General features: G+C 36.8%; 1 protein-coding gene across 1 annotated transcript in view; it reads left to right on the top strand.

Moving 5' to 3' along the window:
• LOC127645025 (tenascin-R-like) overlaps positions 1–20,940 on the top strand; it is a 224,705-nt gene that overhangs the window by 44,317 nt on the left and 159,448 nt on the right. Inside the window, exon 2 of the mRNA XM_052128518.1 lies at positions 8,428–8,463. The gene's annotated coding sequence lies outside the window, so the exon portion shown is untranslated. The remainder of the gene's footprint in view (positions 1–8,427; positions 8,464–20,940) is intronic.

The raw sequence follows: 20,940 nt of genomic DNA, 5'->3' as shown, positions 1-20,940 counted from the left end.
GAACTGATCCAAAAATAGCTATTGTGAATATTAGAGAATAATAAACAAAAAGTGAACAGAAGCCAAAATATGAGAGCTATCAGGCATTAACTGCTGAGAGAAAGTCTGACATACAACACTGATCATACTTGGTTGAAGAGCTAGTGCTTTTACATCGACTCTATCTATCACAACTGACAAAATCTCTGCTTGTGTGCATGAAATAAAAGATTGGCTTCATTCAAATTCTTTAAAACTTAACATGGACAAAACTGAGATTATTTTTACCGGACCTCCGTCACTCACTAACAAAATCCCTACTAACTTCACCTGCGAGTTTGCTGGCTCTCACATCAAACCATCTAGTACTGTTAAAAGTCTTGGTGTAATCTTTGACTCCTCTCTATCTTTCCATTCTCACATTAATTCTATCACTAAATCAGCATTCTTTCATCTACGTCGCATCGCTCAGCTCCGTCCCTTCATCAGTATCTCAGACGCTGAAACTGTCATCCATGCATTTATCACATCACGTCTCGATTATTGCAATGCACTTTTTATTGGCCTTCCTGCTAGCTCCATTTCCAAATTGCAATACATTCAAAACTCTGCTGTCAGAATACTCACCCACACCAAGCGTTCTGCACATATCACCCCAATTTTGCATGATCTTCACTGGCTTCCTGTGGTTTACCGTATCAAATTCAAAATTCTCCTTCTCACTTTTAAATCTCTGCACGGCTTGGCTCCCTCCTATCTCTGTAATCTGCTTCACCCCTACGCACCGACTCGCTCTCTACGATCCTCCGACTCTAGCCTTCTCGTCGTCCCTCGGCATCGCCTTGTTTCGATGGGGGGCAGATCATTCAGTGTTGTAGCACCCAAAATATGGAACTCTCTACCCCGATCACTCTGTTCTGTTAACACTATCTCTGAATTCAAATCCATGCTCAAAACTCACTTATTTGCTGAATGTTATAACTCTTAAGTTGTACTGTTTTTTTTTTTTTTTTTTTTTTTCCCCCGCTGGGTGCTGTCCCATCTACCTAACCTTCTCATTTTCTGTACCTTCACTGTTATCTACCTGCTGTTGTTTTGTCTGCTGTCTTTGTCCTCTGCCTTTATTGTTGCTTGTCTATTGTAAAGCGTCCTTGAGCTCTGGAAAGGCGCTATATAAATAAAACTTATTATTATTAAACTTATTATTATTATTTACTACACAAATAATAACTTTATATAAAATTTCTGGTGGGTCTGGACCAATTTGATCTTACTAGTATTTGTTTGTATGGCACTAGCATTTGCACTTTTCTTATGTTTGGATAGACACTAAAACGGACATGTTAATGTACCTTTTATGTAAAAAAAATATATAATTATAGACTTATATAATGTACGTTTATGGATCATTTGATGTTCATATGTATAGAGAGTATTGAATTAATATAATTCATAGGTATATTGTGTTTATAATAAAAGAGATTCATGAAATATGTTTAATGGCAGATTTATTGAACACAAATAATGCATTTACCTAATTTGACATAACAGTGTTTTTTTCTGTTCTGTGTAATTTTTGAAGACTGGCACCATTGTGAAAGCACACTCAGTAGATGAGTGAAACACGTTAATGTTACACCATAACATTCACACTCACACTGTTACACTCACTTTGTTTCATCCTTTTTGATCTTTAATAATAAATATATTCTGCCATGCAAAAAGTGCAAATTATTTATTAGTCCCTTCTGGATTATGTTTATAAATTTATCAGCCATTGAAAAGGTATAATTTACTAATACAGTCTCACTATTAGATGCCTGAGTATTGATCTCTGTCATTGTGGCAGTACACTAGCAAAGCATTCGCCAGGGGATTCATAAAAGATTTGTCTCTAAAGCTGGGAAAAGTTTACATTTTAGATGCTGTCAGTATTTTGATATTGTAAATTTCAGTGTCTATCCAAACATACAAATTTGAATATTTACGAATACAAATGAGGTTGCTGTCACGAACCCCTTTCCTCTGCCCCATCTCAGCTTCCTCACACACGCACACTATCTCCCTTCTCGCACACAGGCACTCCGCGAGCGTGCTCGCTTCCCGCTCCCTCGCTCTGCCCCCCTGAGCGCGTACGCTCTTTTTCCTCCATCGGGCTTCCACGCCCGGTTCTGCTATTACGAGCTCTCGTTCGTAAACTCTCTCCCCCCTCTGACTCACATGCTGGCTTCTCACGCGCTTCCAATCTGCCAGAACATTATGACCACTTGCACTCACGCGCTTCTCGTCCCCACACATTAGTAACACCTGCACTCGTCTCGTCACCTTCATTGTTCACCTGCACTCGTCTCGTCACCTGTCATTGTTTACACCTGCACTCGCCCCTATAAATACACTATCCTTCCGTTTGTTTCCCGTTGGTTATTGTATGTATTGTATGTATTTAGATTCCCGTGTTTATGCCCCCGCTAGTCTCGTCTAGTTTTGCCCCTGCTAGTTTCGTCTAGTTTCGACCTCCCTCCTCTTGATTATCCTCTTAGCTTGCCAACTCTCTCGTTCCCCTGTCTTTGTTCCCGCTAGTCTCGTCTTGTCCTTCGCCCTTGTTTATATCGTTGTTTCCCCAGCTTCCGACCTTACGCTCCCCCTCGACTACTCTCACTGGATTTCCCTTGTTTTGTACTTTTGCCTGCACTGCTTTTAATATACATTAAAAGCAGTTTCATCCAACATTGTGACTGTCTCATCTTGTGTGTGTGTGACCGGGTTACAGTTGCACACAGATAGAACGTACAGATGTATTATAGCAGGGTCAGTCAAGTGCCCACTCAAACCTTAGTTGTTGAAAACACACCTTTATAGTTAATAGCCTTATACAGCTGGATTATTGCATTTGTCATCAATTAAACAAATGTATATTTTGTTTGTTATAAAGAGTTCATCTCAGGTTAGATGAATTTTGTCTGCTTTTTAAAGAACAAGCACAACCTTTGACACAACAGACAGAAGGAGATCTAGAGGACATCCAATAAATTATAAAATGAAGCACAATTACAGGAGAGAACAAAGTGACATTTCACACAATGCTTACATGACCTTAGAACAACCCTGACATTTCCTTCAGCTACTTGAAAGCTTGACTTTTTAAGTGGCCCTGCCATATATTAAGATATAAATGAGAGAGAGAGAGAGAGAGAGAGAGAGAGAGAGAGAGAGAGAGAGAGAGAGAGAGAGAGAGAGAGGAGGAGCATATTTTGTTTACATTATCACCTGATTTTGCCATCAGTATCTCGCCATATAAAAGGCAATAGATTATATTCTCCTTTTAAAAATCCCAGCAACCCAGCACGCTCTCGGGTCCTTGGGTCTCAGGGTGGACAGTAGCAGAGAGTTAGATGAATGAGGTAGGAGTATCCTGATCGATATTAACCTGGACTGCCCATACAGAAGAGAGAATGAAGAATCAGGATGAGGTGGTCAATATGAGTTTAAGCATCTGTGTTTGTTTAAATGAGCTCCTCCCGTGAGTCTAACAACATGGTATACATCTGTGCTATAATGTCACATTAAATCTGCAGTAAGAAAACATATGCTGTCAGAGGTAACGTTTCCTCTTAGGAGGCAAAAGTATATATTGTTACTCATTAAAATCAGCCAAAGCAACTGTATTTCAGAGGATTACAGTGGGGATTTTTAATGCTCTTGAAATGCTATTCACTATGTGTCATCCGGTCACTATGTACTGCTGGTTATTCGAACAATTTAGATGACTAATCTTTTAAATATTCATATATTGTTTGCAGTTAGATCAAATAAATAGATTAGACCTTTAAAATATTTAAGCTCTTATAGGAATATTCCTGGTTCAATACAAGGTAAGCTCAATCGACAGCTTTTGTGGCATAATGTTCATTAGCACAAAAAGTAGAAACCAACAGCAGAACAAAAGCTGTAAAGACATCTTATATTAGGGTTTATATTTCCAAGTAGCTTTGGTGCATGAGCTCAAAAATAATAGTTATGTCCAAAAAAGAGAGGAAGCACATACACCATGTTTAGAAAACGACTTAAAAAAAAAACATTACTTTTTACTGAGAGGCCAAAAAGTGCAAAAGTGCAAAAAGTATATATATATATATATATATACTTTTTATATATGTATAAAAGGACACAATTACAAATTAAAAATTACCCATTACATACATTGTATCACAAGCATTTACCAGTAATATTCATTACTGAAAGAAGATTTATTGTATGCACATACATCAGTAAAGAATTTCATTTTGTGTCGAACATACATTATTCTTCGGGAAATGTAATTTACTGGCAGTACAAATTTACAAGAATTATAAATTAACACTTTAGAATATATATGTCTATTGCTAATTAGTTAACACATCTTCCTTAGTAGTTAATAAGTAGTGACTTAAGTGTTAATGAAGAATGACCTATTAGTTCATTCTATATTAGTTCATGCAATAATTCCTTATTAGTTATGCATTAAGTAAGATACAGTATTCTAAAGTGTTACCGAACATGGGCATAGTACAACAATCACCCGATATTCAAAATGTCTTCACAGATTTTCAAAAGTAAACTGTACATAGTTATTTTTGCAAATATACCGTGATTCACATCATAGGCATGTGCAAATCGAAATGTGTCATAATAATCCTATAGAAAACAGCCAAGGGACACATCTTCATTCATTCCCAGGGGATGTAAAGATTTAAAATGAAATATCCATCTAGATTCACATTCTGGATTTCATCTGTGTGCTCTTTCAAACTGACTCTTCGATCAGTTCACTAAATGGACGTCTATTGGTAGGGGATTGTGATCAGATAGTTTAATCTAATCATGCACTTCGTCATACAGATATGCTTTACTCTCAAAAACTGTGTGTATGATGCAAACTCTATGCATGAAAAACACAGTTTTTGTCAGTAGGTTTTGTATACTATGTCATAGATAGCAATCCTGAATGCAAACAGACTTTCATAACCAAAAAGGATACTGAATTAGGGTCAATTTCAGCATTAAATTTGATAGAATCAGCCATGTTATTTAGGAAGTTCCAAAAATTCCCAAAATTTTCTTTAGATCCCCTGAAAATGCAAAAAAAAAAAAAAAAAAAAAAACTCATTGTCATTTCTTTTTCACATCAAAATATATTTGGAAAAATGGTTATTACATCAAATATTTTTTTGTTCCAGATAACCCATAACAAGACATAGTATGGGGAAAATGTTGTACCCATCGCAGCTCCCTGTTTCTGGAGATAATAACGATCCTCAAATAAGAAATCATTCTTAAAAAGTAGTATGGACATCATGTCAAGAATAAAATTAGATGGTGGAGTTTTATCAGTTCATGATTCAAGGAAAAACTTGAGAGCTTCCAAACCCAAATTATGTAGGATGTTGATTATAAAGAAACCACATCTAATGTGACCAGAAAGAAATTGTCATCATAACTTTCAATTGGACATCGTTCAATTGTTGTATAAAATCACCTGTATCCTTCAAATAAGATTACCACAAAAATTTAATTTTGACTCATCCCTACTTTTCTTTACAGAAAGCAAAAATCAAGGGAAGGGAGGCACAATGGATATGAAAGGGGGACCATTTTTGAAGGATTTAAAGGCAGCAATGCAAAGCTTATAATTTTATGAAGCACTTATAATTATCCTGTTAAATTTTGCTATTATTTGAGCTGTAATGTTTTTTTAAATTGTTTTAACACTAGGGTGATAAACTAGATGATAAAGGTGAGATGAACCCAAGTGCAGTTTTATTCTACAAACGTGAAACCAGAATCCCTAACTATAAAAGCGAAAGAAACAAAAACAAGAAACCAAGGACCTAACTAAACATGACAAAACTAGACTTGACTTGACTACTACTAAGACTATGCTAGAGCAAAACAAAACCACTAGGTTACAAGTACACTGGCTAGACTAAACTTAAACAGAACAACAAGGTTACATGTACAATACCTGACAACCTACAACGGCAAACATGAGGGTTTAAATACACAAGACATGGGTAACAAAGGCCAACGAACAAACAAAACTCTAAAACAAGATAACAAGACAATTAACTAAAGCCAATGACAAACTAGAACTGAATCAAAGTAATCAAACCATGAACCAATGAAAACCAGACACATAAACATGGAGGGAAAACAGGACATATGAACACAACTGGGGAACAGGAACTTTATCAAGAAATTTCAAAATAAAAGTACACAAACAAAAGTCAACTGAGAATATATCACAGCATCATAGAAACAAAGTTGTAAAATTGGATATAAATTTGCAGAGAAAAGGTTAGTAAGTGATTTTATCACCATAAAACCCATGTTAACTCACATATTGTTTATGTCTTGTGACTATTGAGTATTTTAAGATTCAAAAATTGGCCCCATTCACTTCCATTGTAAGTGCCTGAACTGTAACCTGTAAAAAGAGAAGGAGGGATAAGTCAAATTTTATTTTTGTGGTAATCAGCATTATACCACAAATGATTGAGCTTAACTTTTATTTAACCTGGAATATTCCATTAATAGATTGAAATAAAATTAATAAAGGCCTTGAAATTTAGGTAAAAGGCTTGGTTTAAATACAGCGGAGTAGTCTAGACTGTATACAGTTTTTAATCATTCAAAACTTAATTCAAGTTTTAGGACTTTGTCAGGTCAAATAGTTGCTGTTTCAGAGTAGATCCCAACACAGCACTCAAAATTCTAAAACATTTTGACTACTTTAATGATTTCCTGAGATATATCTGCAAGTTTATTGGCTTTTAAATAGACTGTATAACTTTCATACCACAATCAAACATTCCTCTTTCCTCCCAAATAGGAAGATGGTTAAATGGAAATGCCAGCAGGGATAAGTCCTGCAGATATATGTCAGTCCATTTGCACTAAAAACCTGGATTCAAAGGTCACATCAATAAGTCTTTATTTCAACCACATGCACCATTAATCATTCAAACTCACATCTGTCATCACAGAGCACTAATGTGCTGTCTATAGATCTATCCTGCTTTGAGGGTCACCCTTTACTTTAAAAAGTGTCTTATTGATTCCACCGTTTTCACACTAAATATCTGGGCATATATGTAGATATCCTGTCTCAGTTTGCATGTGCCTATTTTGAAAATAAAATGTGAGGTCAAGGACAGAAATGATCCAAGTAGCTCTGGAGATAAAGTAGCTTTACAAATACTTCGAAGACATATATATATATATATATATATTATTTATTGTATTTAAATAGCAATTATCTGAATATGTTTTAAGGTAATCATGACCTGGAACATATTTGAAGTATTTTTAATTATCAGAACAAAACAAATATGCAATAACATGTTTACCCATATGTAATAACATATGTAATAACATTTCTCAATGAAAATAATTCCTATTAGCTGCTGATTTTATACAAAACATGCAAATAAATTATTTGATTCACCAAGTTGCATTTACATTAAATTGATTAATCATACTGTCATGTGGTCAGTATACAAAACAATCAATAATATACCATCTTGAGCAAATACGATTACATAGGGAATGGAGTGATTTATTGTAGAACAAACATTTTCTATTAATCATGCAACCATAGTAATGTAGGACAGTAACTAATGCATAGCTTTGTTGTAGACCATTGGCTTTTGGCAATACCACAGTATGAAATGTTAGCCAGGATACTTTAGAACAAATGGGGGCACATTACTCCATATATGAAGTCCAGATTGTTGTTGTTTATATGTCTATTGTTGTTATGGTGCCAGTAGCTGTATTTTGTAGTAATTTAACAGTAATTTATGATAAGAAGAAGAAGCTTCTTTTTAATAGTTGTCAAATGGATGATTGCTATGCATGCTTGTTGTTAAATTAAATATGTTCTGAACTTATTAGTTTCAGAACATCCTCTGGTAATTTCTTCTTCAAAGAACCATTTATAAGCAGAACTACAATTGTGCATAATTATGTGTTATTCAGCAAACTGAAGGCTTTATTTGACAATGAAAGCATTTCCTAAAAAATACAAGTACAGAAGAGATTTGAAGCCACATTTAAAGATTTTCTATTCTATTCATTTCTGTTTTAACATTCCCATCTACATAACTTGTGTGTTTTCTAAGTGATTTGTAAGATTTTATGATCTTTTTCTGTTAGATTTTTTTATTTCCTTTAACCAAAGGAACAACCTCTTTAAGCCAAGGGACACGGATCATTAAATGGTGGTTTGCTTATCTTCAACCACATAGATATTTGTGTTACAATGTGATCCCTGTCTGTTCTGAATTATGCAATCCATTTTTAAAAAGTTGAGCGTTCACCTTTGAGAATTGTAGACAAACATTACATCCTTGCAATGGATGGCTTGATGAATATTGCCATGATGCTGAAAGTTGTCATCTCTTATTTCAGGAGAGGACAACTGTGGACTTTGCAGAACATCGAAGGGTGAGTCTGAATACATTAACATTCAGTGTTATTTTTATTTAATGCACACAAAAGACAAGATAAAAACAAATCAATGAAATGGACCTTGATCCTAATTCTAATTACACAAATGTGTATATTCCAGAACATTGGTTTTGTATGTTGGTTTCAATCACCAAGGTCTTACAGTAGAGTGACTTATATGAATCCAGTACTATAAACTTAAAATAATAATAATAATAATAATAATATTTTTGGTAAACAGCTGTAGCATGTTGGGAATAAAGATCTATATGTATTCAACATGAAATTTTTATAAAAAGCTATCATTTTCTAACAAATAACATGTAGTAATCTAATCAGTTCTCTCACAGTGAATCTAGCTATGGACAATGGGGTATTTTTCATAATGCTTTTATAAAGAGAGAACTGATTAATTTTAAATCCAACTAGATGGCTGGGGAAAAAGAAAAGAATGTAAAGTGTTGGTGCTGTAGGGAGCACTTTCTTGTCAATATTTCCAATAGGCATCACACTGTCTTGTGTTGAAAGATCAGCAAGGATAATCTTTTATCTCTATAAAATCTACAGAGGGAAAACAGTGGTCTCTAAGTAGCTGTCCAGGGTGCTAAATCAATGCAACGACATTGCTCAATTGTGACGTTTACTTTCCCTCCCTCCCCTAAAGGCTGTAAGAAACAAATTAAGCTTAGATATCTCCTCAGATGAGGGTAAAGACAATCAGTGGAAAGAGGGATTCTCCTGTAGTCTGGCCACTTCTAATGCCAGTCACACTTAATGGAACACCTCTCATAAAACAAGTGTCATAAGTGGCCAATGCTACAAAACAATAGCAGCCTGTAACTGATAACAGATAGCGGCAAGTGTAAATACCACACGCCATGCATGAAATCAATTAAGACCACTGCTTTTTTTTTCAAAGTCCTGCTAATGCACTTTATTAGGCCCATCCAGGCCACACTGGCCCTCTTTGTCATGTTGTGATAATGACTTGGATACATTGATGGCTGTTATGTCTCTGCTAGTAAAGAGCAGGGCCCAGATATAGGGTGAAGTTTGGCAAATGATAGAACCTGTTTAAATGGAGCTTGCCTTGTCTGTCATTGGATGCAAATGAGAATGCCTGGGATAGATGCAAGCTCTACAAATGAATAAAGCCTTTGTCAAATATGGAAAATTGGCTGAGATAGATGCAAGGGACAGATGCAATGCCTGGGATAGATGCAAGCTCCAGAAATGAATAAAGCCTTAATCAAATATGGAAAATTGTCTTAAAATGTTTATGTATGTTTATTTAATTAAAAAAAAAAAGAATCACAAAATGATATCTGTGTTTATATTGCAAAGCTTTGTCTGCTTACTCTGCCATGAGTGCAGAGCACCCATTGAAGCTACACTTTTTGCCCTGTGGATGGGAGCAATTTCACATACACATTTTCTCCCTCAAGGATGAGAATGGATGAATTGAGGGTCTTGGCTGAATTCAAAGAAAAGCTTTTGTAGTTAAAAGGCCAGACCAGTATAGTATAACAGTGTGCCCTTTTTCTCGAGCATTTGACAGAAATTGGACTAAGTTATTGATTTTGGGGAAATGTCACAGCATAAACATTTGTGTATTAATGCAGTACTCTACAATCAGTGTTGACTATTCTGAATGAGTTTTTGATCACAGTGCTACAGCTGGAGTGAGGGGAAACTGTTCTCACAATTCATGCGCTACTCAAAGAAGGGCTTATGTTTCGCATAGATGAATGATTAACATGCAAAACTAAATGAATTGCTTTTATTGATTGAGTTTTACACTGTCATTAACAGCAATGAAGACAGACAAGAGGCCACTGCTGACTTGCCTCTTTGTGGCAGTAAGCACTGGAGTTCCAGCATATATCTCATGGGATCTCGCTTAACCTTTTTGTTTCGCAGTTTAAATGTTATAAATGACCATATTAAGTTGAAGTGAAGTATTTAAATATCCTTGACAGTTGTGGAGTATCTTGGGCTTCAGGCCTATTCGTTTCTGTGTAGTGGAATTTGGTTGTTAGTTCACCACTGTTCGTTGTTTTTTATTTGTATCGTGTGTGATATTGCAATTTTAAAAATAAGAGGTAAATATTGAGCTACTTACATTTTAGACACAATATGGAGAGTTATTTTGTTCAGTGTCACTCTAAAATACTAAAACTAAACAACTAAAATAGTTCCAAAAGAAGCCAAAGCAGAATTAACCATTGCAGACAAATTCAGTGATATAAAACAATGATGCATTGCCGTGTTAGTATTTGAAATATCAGACAGCAGTTTGTCAATAAAATGAGAGGATCAGAACTAATATTACATATATTTATAATACAACATAAGTTTTATCTCATCAATTAATAGCATTGGTTACTGAAATAAGCATTAGTTCAAACTTTTAAAATGAAGTAATTTGTTGGAGAAAATTTGAGCTACCTTTTAAAGTTTCCTTTTTTATATATAATACATTTTTTTCTTGGGGTCAGTCCTCAGAAATCCCCTAGAAGAAGTTTGGAGGCCAGTACAAAAGGGGAAAAATGCCATTTTAATTAAAGCTGGCAGATTTAACATCCACATAGGGTTTAAAACATCACCCGTCTGTGCTGATCGAGGCAGAGGTGCCAGCAATAAAAATAATTTATGCTTGCCAGGGCAGTGGAGAGATTTCTCTAAGGGATTGGTGGAGGAATTAGCACAGGAATTCAGAGGTTGTACTGTAATGAGGAGGAATGACATTAGATTCAAACTTGTGTTTGTACAGAATGGCACAGCCAGGTCAAGCAAAACATATAAACACTGATCAGATACAACGTTAAAACACTGTGTTCCCCCTCGTGCCACCAAAGCAGCACCAACCTGCATCTCAGAGTAGCATTCTGAGATGCTATTTTTCTCACCACAATTGTGCAGAGAGGTTATCTGAATTATCATAGACTTTGTCAGTTCGAACCAGTCTGGCCATTCTCTGTTTACCTCTCTTATCATCAAGACATTTCCATCCACATCCCGCTTCCTCCAATCTCGTGTTTCGGCACCAGTGTAACAGATTCACAAAGTGTTACAAGGAGGAAGCAGGAGATGGCAAAATTCAACTCAAAATGTATGTTTATTTTACAAACAAAACTCACTTTTTAGCAGACTCAAGACAACAGAGACTCTGGGTGTGTGTGCAGCTCTCTCTCCCCACACTGGCATCTGTCTTGCTCTTAAATCCATCTCCACTCTCATTACATTGACAAACAGCTCTTAGAGACAAACAATAACAGGTGATGATCCTCACTGTTCTCATCCCTCGATCTCGCTCTCCGTTCACAAGCCGGTACTCAATCACGGTGTTATGTATACCTTGTCTTGTTTCACTGTTGCCCTATTGTTTGCCATTTTTGTCACTTTTGCAGTCCTTAGTTTTTACTTTTGTCCCTTGTGTAACTCCATAGTCTCTTTGTTAGCTTTCGTGTTCACCGTTCATTGTTTGCACCTGCCCTCGTTAATTTGCCATTTTGCTTCTGTTAATCACCTTGTTATCTTGTTTGAGTTCTGTTTGTTCATTGGCCCCTTTGTCCCATGTTTATGTATTTATACCCCGGTTCTTTGTTCAGTCCTTGTCTTTCGTTGAGTGTTGTTAGCCTGGTATGTTTTCCCTGCCCGAGTTCTCAGTGTTTAAGTTTCCTGTTTCCCCATTGTGGGTTTTTCCTTTGTGTTTATTTGTTTATTTGATCATTCAATAAAGTTAACTGCATTTGGATCCGCACCTTCTCGTCTGCCTCGCTGCTTATTCGTTACACACGGCCCCACCACCACATATAATACTGATATATATATACACTTTGGGACATTAGCCTACATTGTGGAGCGGGATTACCTTGGTCGACCAATGGAAACAGGGAGTGTTTGAAATGGTTTGGTGCAATTAAAAAATATATATTACACATTAGCACACAGTACAAAGTACATTTTCTTCTCTGCTGAATTAAATAAATTAGAATTGCAGTTTCTAGATCAAAATTCAATTAAGCATTTATAACTCCCCTTCCAGTACAGATCTTCATTAATTTTGTGGCTGTAGAATCAGCAGCTCTCTATTACATTAGAGAAATGTCCCAAATCCTTTAATTTTATACCTGATCGTGCAATTGAACATTCTGATTACATTTCAGCCAAAACTCTGGAAAATAAAAATATTATGTCATTGTCTGGGCATGAGGAATCCAATAGACTTTTAGACTGCTGTTCTGTTTCCTAAAGCACACATATTCACATGTTTACACAGAGAGATTACAAAGGAAAATGAGAAGCAGATTTGTTGAGATTTATTTGTCTGACCTCAGTTACTGTATAAGTCCATGTCTGTCTCTCACAGTGCTTTACTTTAAGTGAATGTCTTAGAAGCTCTGTTTCTGAACTAAGGCAGCCAGTTTTTTGTTTGTTTGTTTGTTTTATTTAATTTTTTTTTGGTGGAAAAGGCAAATGTTTGAGTCATTTTAATTCTGCAAAAATGTCTGTAGAGACTTCAGGCACCAGATGCTGGAGACATGAAAGCAGGGCCTTCAAACATATCACACTCCCTTTGTTTCTCCACCTCCAACAGCTTATTCTGCAGATAGCCACTCTCTCCAATGAAACAGATCTGAATTGATTCAGTGAAAAGATAATCATATTATTCATCTCCCCCATGGAGAGACAAGGCGATTGAATCTCTGGCGTGGTCTTGTCTGTCAGCAGTGGAATTTTTAATTAGCACCTGGAAGCTGATATTTTATGCCTCCCCATAGTACATTTTAGAGGAGGCCAGTCACAAACTGTTCATGTAACTGATATGAACATCAATACTGTCTCCACAAAGGTTCGTTTTATAAGAAAGCAAGGAGAGTACAAAATGGGCAAAGCTAGTCAGTGGGTTACTGGGTCAACAGTGGTAAGCACTCTGCATTTAAATGGATTCAGTCTCATCACTGTGTAATAAATGATGTATGAGGTTTTAAAAACAATTTGTTCAGAAACAGTAAAAACCCTATCTATTGATTTTTTTCTAAGCAAAATTCAATGTATAGCAACATAATAACACGGGCAGTCTGCATGCTGTTTCCAAAAGTTCCAGTACCCTAGGATCGGCAACAGTATGCAGACTCACTGACATACCCTATCTCTCATCGGATATATTTGTAATGGCTCAGAAACAATTAATTTCCCTTGAGGCATGACTGGTAGCACATTGTGTCAGTTGCATGGGAGACCACAGTTCAATCACCATTCAAACGAGGAAGTAATCACGTTTGTATAAACAATCACGAGCCTGTTAAGGAGGTTGTATTTTTATCCCCAGCATTGCATTTTGTCTTTACTAATGGTTAGTGTTAGATTTGGGTTTTGGTTGGGGGTAGATTAAATAAAATAAGCATTTCTCTTCACTGTTTTACAACCTGTTCAGCTGAAAAAAAATTTTTTACAGCTGGCTGCTCACGACCACTCCTGGATATAAATGGATGTCACATTTGTTTATATTCTCTGAAACACTTACCGCTTTAGCCCCTGGGGTCAGTGTTTTAAAATTCGTTCAAGGTATACTGATTTGTCTAAAGAAAAATTGGCACACTCTTACTGATTTTTATGTGAGATCAGGCTGTGTATCCAGGATTTGAAATAAACTTTTTGGCTCACCAGCCACTGTGGCTAGTAGTTTTCCAAGGTCACTAGCCACTCAGTATTTTCACAAGCCAAAATCCCCCACCTCACAAAAAGTGATAAAGGTAATTGGAGACTGTAACTGCATGCATATGTTTGGATATTTTATTTAAACAAGAATTATATTCTTCAGCAGGGCACATGCCTAATGGTTTAAGGAACCTATAGAATATCAAAAGGAAAATGCCACTTAGAAAAAGAGTAGGATAGAACAGGAGGAAAATTTGTCAATAATGTTTCCATAGTGCATGAAAGTTTCAACCCCTTCAAATTGTACACATCCTGACCAAAAAAAAAATTATGATCTGGGGTTGTTTCAATTGGTGAGGTCTAGGCTCAGCATCATTATTTGGCAATATAATTATGTCAGCTGACTACCTGCATGTACTGAATGGTCAGGTTATCCCATCAATGGATTTTTTCTTCCCTGATGGCACGGGCATATTCCGGGAGCCACAATGCCAAGATTCATCAAGCTAAAATTGTGAAAGAGTGGTTCAAAAAGCATGAAGAGGCCACCAGAGAGTCCTGAGCTTTAAATTTAGATGTTAACCTCATTATTGGTCTTTGTGCCGTAGAAGACTTTACAGAGTGGTTCGACTCTCCAGTCGTTAATGCAGGATCTCGACCAAACATTTATGCAACTCTATACAGAAATAAATGCCTTCTCAATGCCAAATGTGGAGAAGGCCTCAAGCATAGTTTACAGCTGAAAGGGCTTTTTGCAGTGAAAAAGGCCAATTGCCTGATCGTGTCATGTGAGTTTAACTTGCTCAAGCCATATCAGAATCAGAATCAGAATCAACTTTATTGCCAAGTATGCTTACACATTCAAGGAATTTGTCTTGGTGACAGGAGCTTCCAGTGTACAACAATACAAACCATACCAAAAACAGCAGCAAGACATAGGTAATTAAAACAAAAAAGAATACAAAATAAATAATTATACATATACGTACATACACTCACCTTCATACATACCCACATACACACACGTAGTGCAAATCTAATACAATCTGTTATATAAAGAACAAAAAACTGTATATTATGTACAGAGCAATGTAAGTAATGGCAGAAGTGGATATGTTGGATAATATAAATAGAATTAGACTGTGTATTGCACATAATTATTGCTCAATGGGGCAATTTAATTGTTCATTAGATGGATGGCCTGAGGGAACAAAATGGGTCTGACGGTTCTGGTGTTCAGAGCTCTGAAGCGCCGGCCAGAAGGCAATAGTTCAAAAAGGTAGTGGGCAGGGTGAGTGGGGTCCAGAGTGATTTTACCAGCCTTTTTCCTCACTCTGGAATTGTATAGTTCTTGAAGGGGGGGGCAGGGGGCAACCAATAATCCTCTCAGCAGACCGAACTGTCCTTTGTAGTCTTCTGATGTCTGATTTCGTAGCTGCACCAAACCAGACAGTTACTGAAGTGCAGAGGACAGACTCAATGACTGCTGAGTAGAACTGTTTCAGCAGCACCTGTGGCAGGTTGAACTTCCTCAGCTGGCGAAGGAAGTACAACCTCTGCTGGGCCTTTTTAACAATGGAGTCGATGTGTATCTCCCACTTCAGGTCCTGTGAGATGGTAGTGCCCAGGAACCTGAATGATTCCACTGCTGCCACAGTGCTGTTTAGAATGGTGAGGGGGGACAATGTTGGGGTGTTCCTCCTAAAGTCCACAATCATCTCCACCGTTTTGAGTGTGTTCAGCTCCAGGTTGTTTTGACTGCACCAGACAGCCAGCCGTTCAACCTCCATTATATATGCAGATTCATCATCATCTCGGATGAGGCCGATGACAGTGGTGTCCTCTGCAAACTTCAGGAGCTTGACAGAGGGGTCCTTGGTGGTGCAGTCATTGGTGTACATGGAGAAGAGTAGTGGGGAGAGCACACATCCCTGGGGGGCACCAGTGCTGATGGTACAGGTGGTGGAAGTGAATTTTCCCTGCCTCACAAGCTACTGCCTGTCCGTCAGAAAGCTGGTAATCCACTGACAGGTAGAGGTGGGAACAGGGAGTTGGTTTAACTTAGTCCGGAGTATATCTGGGATGATTGTGTTGAAAGCCGAGCTGAAGTTCACAAAAAGGATCCTTACGTATGTCCCCGGTCTGTCCAGATGTTGCAGGACGTGATGCAAACCCATGTTGACTGCATCATCCACAGACCTGTTTGCTCGATAAGCCGGTATATCAGCATTAATCCTGCCTCTAATTTTAAGAAACATATCAAGGTAAATTTAATATTTCTGCTTACTAGATTCTGTGTGTCTATAACGTAGCCTGTGATTTAACTATCTATCACTGAGATTATTGGGCTGCTGTGAGAGATTAATGCAATTTTATCAATATGGCTGGGCAATAAAATTATCTAGATGTTTATCGGAAAAAAGAGAGATGTCCTCGATCAAACTTTTGAGTAGTTTTCTATATTTAGCCTTTGATGCAAAAGCGTATTTGAATCAAAGTGTTGGACTTGAAATGTACATGTAACTGGATTGAGCACTGTCTTGTAGGCCAAGTCTATTAATCAAACAACAATAACAAGGAAATGAGAAAACCACTCACTACTTTTGCCTGAAAAACAATTTTAATTTGCTTCACATTTACATGCTAATTCCTGAACTCCCATCTCAATCCAGAATATTGTGGCTAAAAGTTTTACCAAAATAAACCAATCCATGATAAAAAGAGCAACATAACCAGGGTTAAGCGTCATTCAGAATTTAATTGGGAATGCTTGTAAATTCTAATTAAATTCCTGAATTTGAATTTAGGTAACAAAAAGGATGCTGAATTGTAATTGCAGTTTGAGATTAAGATTGATTTTAATAGTAAGTGTAGTTTTACAAAAAATTCTAAATATTTTTTATGTTTTGTATGAATTACTCAAACATATTATTATCCTTGGTATTCCTGCTGTCAGTTTGTCCAGATACACTGGTGACTGCGTGTCCAGGAGCTGGTGGGGTGGATCACAGGCTGACAGAATGGCCAGAAGGGCCGTGATGGAGCATGGCCGTTCTGTCAGCCGGTAATCCACCTCGCCTCCTGTGAACCTGGGGAAGAGATGAGAGGCGGCATTGGGAGAGGGAAAGGGTGAGCAGAGACACACACACAGAGAGAGAGAGAGAGGAGAGAGAGAATAAATTGCTCCCGGACGCGCTGTCCTCAACCATTCCTCCGAGTCCTTCAGCCTCTGGCGAACAGATCCGCTCCTCCCCTTCTTGGCAGACGGCCACGGTTCCTCTGGCTCTTGCAGCGGCAGCGACCCCTCCATCCCCAGGCATATGTCCATGGCTACTCCCCTGGACAGCAAATCCCTCCTCCTTCCTGGGTTTCGGCACGATTGTAACAGTTAAATGTCGGGCAAGGAGGATGCAGGAACCAGCTGAACAGTCAACATAATCATTAATGATATAAATGAACAAAATAAAACATAAAGACACAGACACACACATGCAACGTAGCCATGTGCATCTCTCTCAACCAGCGTCTCCATCTGCCCATTATTTCACACTGATCAGCTGATTCAGTGCCAGCCATGCTCAATCATGGCCCGGCCACACTCTTCTCCTCGTTACAGTGATATTTTTTCCCATGCTTCCTGTAGCACTTGCCATAGATGTGGGTGTCTTGTCAGGCACTTTTCATGCACCTTACAGTTTAGCTCATCCCACAAAATGTTGATGGGTTAAGATCCATATCACTCTTTTCCAATTATTTGTTGTCCAATATCTGTGTTTCTTTGCCCACCTTTTATTTTTGTGTTATTCAATGAAACTGATAGCTGAGGACATGTGAGGCATCTATTTCTCAAACTAGAACTTGATGTACTTGTTTAGTTGTACATTTGGCCTTCCACATCTCTTTATGTCCTTGTTAGAGCCAGTTGTCCTTTGTCTTTGACTTTAGTGTAAATGTTTGTATGAAGTCTTCAGTTTTTTTTTTGGCAATTTCAAGCATTGTATAGCCTGCATTCCTCAAAACAATGATTGACTGGTGGATTTCTACAGGAAGTTTATTTTTTGCCATTTTTGAACTAATATTGACCTTAAGACATTCCAGTCTATTGTATACTGTGGCAACTCAAAAACAAACGTTAAGCTTCATTTAACAAACCAAATAGCTTTCAACTGTGTTTGATATAATGGCAAGTGATTTTCTAGTACCAAATTAGCAATTTAGCATGATTACTCAAGGATAAGGTGTTGGAGTGATGGCTGCTGGAAATGGGTCCTGTCTAGATTTAATCAAAAATTACTTTTTTCAAGAAGTGATGGTGCTGTTTTTTTTTGTCCTGGCTATACTTTGTGATCAGTTGAATGACACTTTGGTGAATTAAAGTACCAATATTCAAACAGCAAACACTCAAACCTTTGGATGCCAGTATATATATATATATATAATATATATATATATATATATATATATATATATATATATATATATATATATATATATATATACTGCACATACTGTATATAAGAACATATCCAGGGAATATATCTATAATAAATATAGGCATATTTATAATAAATTGTCATATTTGGCCAAAAGCAATTATGTAATTGTTTATGATTTAATTGTAAACGTTTTTTGAATCACAATTCAGTATATTCCTCCTCCTGTCATTTAAATTCAAATTCAGCATCCTGTGACGTGTGGTCCAATTCATTTTAAATTCCATCTCATGAATTCAAAGGGAGACAATTCTTAAATTCTGAATTTTGCCCAACCCTGACACAAGCCTCTAAAGTATTTATGCTGAATACATCCTTAACAGTCTTAGTTAACACACTCCATCCAGCATGTTTATTAGTGCATAGACATGCACAGCAGAGGATGTTGAAGTTATTCACCCCTAGAGTGATGGGAGCTTCCGACACTCCGCCACAGCATGGACAGCTGAGGTCAGTTTAATTGTGCACAGGTCAAGCAATAACGAAAGCCTTTCCCCCTGTGGACAACCACAGGGCACCATCACAGACAGATCCACACACAATTCTGCACAAGGTTTTTCCTGCTAAATCATTATTCATTATCTTTCATACTGTCACAGAAACGCACAGATATTAACGACGAATAGGTCTAGCAAAGTGCTATCTAAATGACTCTACCATTCAAGCATGCTTGTGAGTCTCCTTTTTTTAATGACTAATTGCCAGGATTAGATTAGAGATATATTGCCTCATGCATTTTAAATTAGGTGAGTCTCACTGATTTCTTGTTAGTGCCTCTTCACACAAACACAGCATTTAAGGTGTATTGAACTGTTGGAAGAACACTTAAAATGAGACACAGTAATAGGAGATTGCTCTTCTCCTAGATATTTAAACAGATATAATACATTCTTGGTAACACTGTTCAATAAGGCTCTATATGTTATTATTTAATGCAATAGATGAACTAACAACTAACAGTACTTTTACAGCATTGATTAATCTTGGTTAATGTTAATTTCTGCATTTAATACATTTGAAACATTAAAAGTTGAATATGTTAACATAAGTTAGTGCAATAACAACTAACACAAACTAACAATAGAATATCATAAATTTAAATTAAATTCTGTAAAAAGCATTGTCCTTTCTTAGTTCATGAACCTAAAACATTAAACTATAGAGCCTTATTGTAAGGTGTCACCAAATAATTCCCTGTAATCAGCAGTCTAAAATGCTGATTCACCTTGTTTGTGAGTTAGTGGGTTTAAACACTTTGGTTCGATTCTTCTGCCTTGCAAGCCTTCCTCTAATATGTACACACCATATTTAGGCTTTGTGGCCTCATTTATTGTTTAAATAAATGTTTTATTCAAGCAGAGGAGTGACCTTGTAAAAAGAGTAGGCAGAGATATACATCATCACACTTACCGAACACTGAATATGACCTGGTTGAATGTAATGCATTCTGTTCAACACTGTCACACTCACACAAAGAGACATGCATACTGTATGGTGAGAAGGAGAGTAGACCTATATATTTAAAAAGGAGCAGAGGATATACAGTGAAAGTTACAAAACTACAAGCAACTGGCACTTACATTATTCCAGGCAAGTTATTTAATAAAGGAAAACCCAAGCTTACATCTACTAATTGTTAGATCAGCTACTAATTGTTTACTCCTATTTTAGGACATTTCCAAAAACAGTCACTTATGATATAATTTACATATATGTGAAATCATAGACTGTGTTTCTGTTTTTTAAAATGATTATACAGTGGCCCCAAAAATATGTGGACACTTTTGGACAAATTTAAAAGGTATTCATTTTATTGCATTTAATTTAATTACAAAGAACTGAATTAAATTTTGTCTACATACCTGGTGTTTTGTTATTTAACCCCCAACCCCCCCCACACACACACACACACACACTTGTTTTGATATTTTTTATAGCAAGACATGTATTTATTTTTAAGTGTGCCTTTAGAGTCCCAGTACTTTTTTAGGCTACTGTACATAATTCAGGCTTCATGCTATTGCAGTGTAGTTATGTTTTCTGTCATCTTTAGCAAAGGTTCTATGAGCTGCTTGTCTTATCACTGGTTCTCTCATATAAGCCACTTTGAAGATAAATAATGACGGAATTTTTAACACATTGCTCTTCACCAAATAAACCTTGCAGTCGCCACATTATATTCCCACCCACCTGGAAATTAATTGGTAGTCTTTGAGATGGAAAGAGAGAGTGAAATTCATGCTCCATCTGCTTGTTCCTGCAGCCATACGTGCACATTAATTTTACTCTCGCTGTGCTAAAATAATAATCTTGATCC

Source organism: Xyrauchen texanus, chromosome 6, assembly GCF_025860055.1.
Source record: "Xyrauchen texanus isolate HMW12.3.18 chromosome 6, RBS_HiC_50CHRs, whole genome shotgun sequence".
NCBI lineage: Eukaryota > Metazoa > Chordata > Actinopteri > Cypriniformes > Catostomidae > Xyrauchen > Xyrauchen texanus.
The sequence above is the reverse complement of the archived record's forward strand: the minus strand, read 5'-3'. Positions and strand labels throughout refer to the sequence as shown.